Genomic DNA, 6,000 nt, shown 5'->3' with positions numbered 1-6,000 from the left:
GAGAGAAAGAGAGAGCCAAAGAGCAGCTCTCTCTAGAGAAAGGCAGAGAATCAAAAGAGAGAGAGCTATCGTTGCGATCTTCTTTTATCCTTTTCCCTGATGTCACCAAACTCAAATATGACTCATTCAAAACTGACCAATCAGACCAAAATGTGAGACGTTTGAAACTAACCAATCAGACGAAGCTTCTCCCACTGTACCAAAGGTGTGAAAAACATTTGGCCTGCAAGCCTTCCTTTTTCCTTAGAAATTCCAAATGGCCCTTCTGATGAGGTTAAGGGGGGAGGGGGTTGAGTCAATTTCAAATATCTTGGGTAAGATGATGGTTGCCAACAGTACAGCAAATGATTTTGTTCTATTTCAAATATCTTAGATTATTTTCAACCTTACACTTCTTCTTTAAGAGGCTCCTCTGTCCTCCACTCGTTACCTGTATTCATGGCACCTGTTTGAACTCGTTATCTGTATAAAAGACACCTGTCCACGCCCTCAAACAGTCAGACTCCAAACTCCACTATGGCCAAGACCAAAGAGCTTTCAAAGGACACCAGAAACAAAATTGTAGACCTGCACCAGGCTGGGAAGACTGAATCTGCAGTAGGTAAGCAGCTTGGTGTGAAGAAATCAACTGTGGGAGCAATTATTAGAAAATGGAAGACATACAAGACCACTGATAATCTCCCTCGATCTGGGGCTCCACACAAGATCTCACCCCATGGGGTCAAAATGATCACAAGAATGGTGAGCAAAAATCCCAGAACCACACGGGGGGGCCTAGTGAATGACCTACAGAGAGCTGGGACCAAAGTAACAAAGGCTACCATCAGTAACACACTACGCCACCAGGGACTCAAATCTTGCAGTGCCAGACGTGTCCCCCTGCTTAAGCCTGTACATGTCTGGGCCCGTCTGAAGTTTGCTAGAGAGCATTTGGATGATCCAGAAGAGGATTGGGAGAATGTCATATGGTCAGATCAAACCAAAATATAACTTTTTGGTAAAAACTCAACTTGTCGTGTTTGGAGGAGAAAGAATGCTGAGTTGCATCCAAAGAACACCATACCTACAGTGAAGCATGGGGGTGGAAATATCATGCTTTGGGGCTGTTTTTCTACAAAGAGACCAGGACGACTGATCCGTGTAAAGGAAAAGAATGTATGAGGCCATGTATCGTGAGATTTTGAGTAAAAACCTTCCATCAGCAAGGGCATTGAAGATGAAACGTAGCTGGGTCTTTCAGCATGACAATGATCCCAAACACACCGCCCGGGCAACGAAGGAGTGGCTTCGTAAGAAGCATTTCAAGGTCCTGGAGTGGCCTAGCCAGTCTCCAGATCTCAACCCCATAGAAAATCTTTGGTGGGAGTTGAAAATCCGTATTGCCCAGCGACAGCCCCAAAACATCACTGCTCTAGAGGAGATCTGCATGGAGGAATGGGCCAAACTACCAGCAACAGTGTGTTAAAACCTTGTGGAGACTTACAGAAAATGTTTGACCTCTGTCATTGCCAAGTTGCCAACAAAGGGTATACAATAAAGTATTGAGAGGAACTTTTGTTATTGACCAAATACTTATTTTCCACCATAATTTGCAAATAAATTCTTTAAAAATCAGACAATGTGCTTTTCTGGATTTTTTTTCTCATTCTGTCTCTCATAGTTGAAGTGTACCTATGATTAAAATTACAGGCCTCTCTCGTCTTTTTAAGTGGGAGAACTTGCACAATTGGGGGCTGAATAAAAACTTTTTTGCCCCACTGTAGTAGGTATACTGCCCGACTGTAGTAGGTATATAGGGGCGGCAGTGGCTCAGTGGTTCATGTAGGTTGTCTACAAACCGGAAGGTTGGTGGTTCGATCCCCGGTTCCACCTGACCAAGTGTCGAGGTGTCCATCAGCAAGACACCTAACCCCAGCTGCTCCTGACGAGCTGGATGGCACCTTGCATGGCTGACACCGCCGTCGGTGTGTGAATGGGTGAGGCAATGTCAAAAGCGCTTTGGATGGCCTGTTGGTCTGTTATGGTCTGTTAAAAGCGCTATATAAATGCAGTCCATTTACCATTTACCATTTTACTTCTTTTCACAAGTTTTTTCATTTAGATATGTTTAGACATTTTAAAATCATTCTTTAAAAAAACTAAATAAAAAGTTCTAAAAAACTCTTTGTCAGCAGTTTTTTTTGTAATGAAGTAAAAAAAATCATCTATTGTGGCACATCATTACAGTCAAACTTGAACATGGTGTTATGTGTCAGGGAGGTTTCCTCCGAGAAGGCGAGGGAGGCAGTGTCTCCCCGAAAAACGAAATAAGTAAATAATAATTTATATTACAAAAATAAAACAATGCAAACATTACAAAATGTGACATTAAAAAGTGTAAAAGTCACTTTTTATAAAGTAACACTGTCCAACAGCGACACTTGCTGGTGAAGTTACAACGGGACGCTGCATCTCTCTTGCCTCCCCTGAGCCCATTGAGTTTTAACAGACCCCCTAAAGTCTGTGGTGAGTTTAGTAGAGGGGTCATTGAGAATGAATGGGGTCATGAGAGGTGGCAATGATTGGATATGATCCGTTATGATTGGTAAGTGCGATAAATCTTTTCCTCTTGTTGTAGTGCACGTTCACGGACCGGCCTGAATGAAGACAGTGAGGCCGTTTAATGGGAAGGCTTATTCAAAATTAGTACACAACTCAGCCATTTATATATCACCACTTTATGTCACATAAAAATCAAACTTGTAATGGCCTGAAAACATAATGACTATGAGGGTTTTTAGTGAATGATCAGGTACATCTTTGTGTCTTCATGTTCCTCACGGAGTCTCAGGAAAAGATCCATATTTGAGCCCTTTTGAGTCCAGGCCACATTGCTGGCTACACATGGTTATTGAACCATGTCCACCTATTAATACAATTAAAAATATATATATTATTTAAATATGCTAATATTTTGCTAATTCAAAACAGTGAATTACCAAATAAGTGTATGTTGCAAGCAGTGAGTCTGGTCGTGAGTGATAGCGAACGCCAGCTGCGCGCCGCACAGGCCTCGTGTCTCACGGAGGAGCTCGGTCGCATAAAAGGAGGAGCGATGACCGTGAAGGACGAGAGAGGACCAAGCCTGGATTTTATGTTGTATTTTATTTACGTTTTGTGATGTGTGTGTGCGGCAGTCATCCGTGAGGCGCTGCTGCTTTTACTTTGTATTTTGTTTGTTTTATTTGATTAAAGGTTTGTGAACGTTGATCGGTTCCCGCCTCCTTCTTCCCTGAACAAAGAACTGCGTTACAGTGTAACCAGCCATTACCCTGAGATTAGTTGGTGCATCTTGGAGCCAAGCGTGACGCACACAGCCTGAAAAGTGAAGCCAAAGCATCTCGATCGCCCCCAGGTGGCTGATACTGTTAGGTTACTTACGTAACCCCGGTTCTCTGAGAACAGAGCGAGGTATCTCACATATGGGAACGCCCCCAGGCGTGATAGACTATGGAAGCACCAATTACACCACGTCTGTCCGAAGGATGGACCAATCACAGCTCATACAAGGAGCCCACCCTCTCCATATATATATTGCTGTGATCCCCGAAAACGGTATTCTAAACATGCTCTTCCCCCGTGTAATGCGAGTAGGGAAGCTTGGTGAGATACCTCGCTCTGTTCTCAGAGAACCGGGGTTACGTAAGTAACCTAACGTTCTCTTTCAAACATAGCTCGGTATCTCACATATGGGAATGATATAGCCAACTCCCGAAACGCATGCTTTCCGAAGCCGCCGAACAGACCCGGCAAGAACGAAAGATAACCTTTCAATTCTTCAATGAGCCACATTAAGAACTGCATGAGCCATTGAAGGCGCAGTGACATCCAGACGGTAAAATCTGATAAATGTATGAGGGGAAGCCCAGCTTGCTTCCCAGCTGCACAAATATCTCCTACCGAAATCCCCTTGAACAAAGCCCAAAAAGTAGCCATACCTCTTGTAGAATGAGCCTTTAAGCCCGCTGGGGAATTATAGCCCATAGACGTATAGGCCAATTCAATCGCCTCCACCATCCAGTGGGAAAGGCGCTGTGAGGAGATCGGTTTACCCTTACATTGAGTGGCCCATGGAACGAATAACTGATCATTCTTCCTGAACGATCGTGTCCTGTCAACATAATAGCGTAATGCTCGTACAGGACACAAGGTGTGCAATTTCCGCTCGTTCTCCGAAGAAAAAGGAGGGGGGTAAAAGGCACGTAACTCCAAAGCAGAGCAGTTATAAGCTGAATCGCTGACTTTGGGAACGAAGGCCGGGTTAGGCAGCAGCGTAACCTTGCTGTCATCCGGACTAAAATTCAAACATGTTCGATGAACTGACAAGGCATGCAATTCACCCACTCGTTTAGCTGAGACTAAAGCAAGTAGTAAAATTGTTTTTAGAGATAGGAGCTTAATATCCACACTCTCCAGAGGTTCAAATGGAGCCAGAGTTAAAGCATTCAGAACCATGGACAAATCCCATGACGGGACCAGGCGTTTAGATACTGGTCTCAGACGCTTCACTCCCTTCATAAAACGGCATATTAGAGGGTGCCGTCCCACTGAAGCTCCATCGAAGCCTACATGACAAGCTGAAATAGCTGCCAGGTAAATTTTAATTGTAGAAAACGCTCTCCCATTGTTCATTCACGAGTTCACACTTACATATAATTTATGGAGAGTAATTTAACTGTGTATTTGGCGTGCTGTCCGGGGGGAGGGCTTCGAGCTCGGAATTTGGCCCGAACCCAGAGGTATATGTAAGTGGCTGATAAAATAAAAGTGTGGAGAAGGGGTGGTGGAGGGATGCTAGAAAACTGTCAATGAATGGAGGCAAGACTGCTGCGTGTATATATTCCTCTTACTGTTGATTAGCTGAGTGCTCTCCACCTGTGTCAATTATCTGAACGTGCTCCTCCCGAACTATGTTTATAAAACATTATTTAAATTTTGTAAAAAGCAAAGCACATCACTCACCTTTGCGCGTACACCATTCCTCGAACACACGCCATTTAATGTTGTACAGTGAGCGCGTTGATGGAGCTCTCGCGCTCTGGATAGACCCAAAGATTGACTCGTTCTGGGTAAGGGTGAAATATCTGCCCCCCCGCCTGTGACAGCAGGTCCTGGCGCAGCGGGAGCGGCCAGGGCTCGCCCTGGAGGAGCTGGACAATCTCTGCCAGCCACAGCCTCCCCGACCAACGGGGCGCTATCAAAAGGAGAGATAATCCGTTTTCTCTTACTCTTTCTAGGGTGGGAGAAATCAGACTCAGCGGTGGGAAGGCGTATAGCAACACGTTCGGCCATGGGTGTGCCAGCGCATCCACACCCAAAGGCGCATTTTCGTCCCTGAGAGAGAAATACAGCGTACACTTTGTGTTTGCCTGCGAGGCGAAGAGATCTACGGCGGCCTTGCCGTACATCTCCCAGATCTGATCCATCACCTGCGGGTGAAGCACCCATTCTCCGTACAACGGGTTTCCCCTTGAAAGCAGATCCGCCCCCACATTCAGGACTCCTGGTACGTGCGTGGCGCGCAGCGAGCTTAAGTGCGCCGCGCCCCAGACAATCAATTTGCGCGCTAGATTGTGCAATTGCAACGAACACGTTCCCCCTTGGCGATTGATATAAGCCACCACCGTCGTGTTGTCTGTCCTGACCAGAACATGAAACCCTTCCAAGAATGGGAGAAAATGTTTCAGGGCCAGAAAGACTGCCATCAACTCCAACATATTTATGTGAAGCATGCGAAGCTGGGGCGTCCAGCGGCCGTTTACCGACGTGCCCTGGAAAACAGCTCCCCAGCCCAACAGGGATGCATCCGTTGTCACTACTTTTCTCAGCAACACGCTCCCCAAGGAAACCCCTGTCTGGAATAAACAGGGATCTCTCCACTGATGAAGAGCCATCACGCAATCCAAGTGTATTCCCACTCGGCGCGCAAGGTGCCGATGAGGACACAAACGCTTCGCTGCC

Source organism: Gobio gobio (assembly GCF_949357685.1).
Source record: "Gobio gobio genome assembly, chromosome: 4".
Lineage (NCBI taxonomy): Eukaryota > Metazoa > Chordata > Actinopteri > Cypriniformes > Gobionidae > Gobio > Gobio gobio.
The sequence above is the reverse complement of the archived record's forward strand: the minus strand, read 5'-3'. Positions refer to the sequence as shown.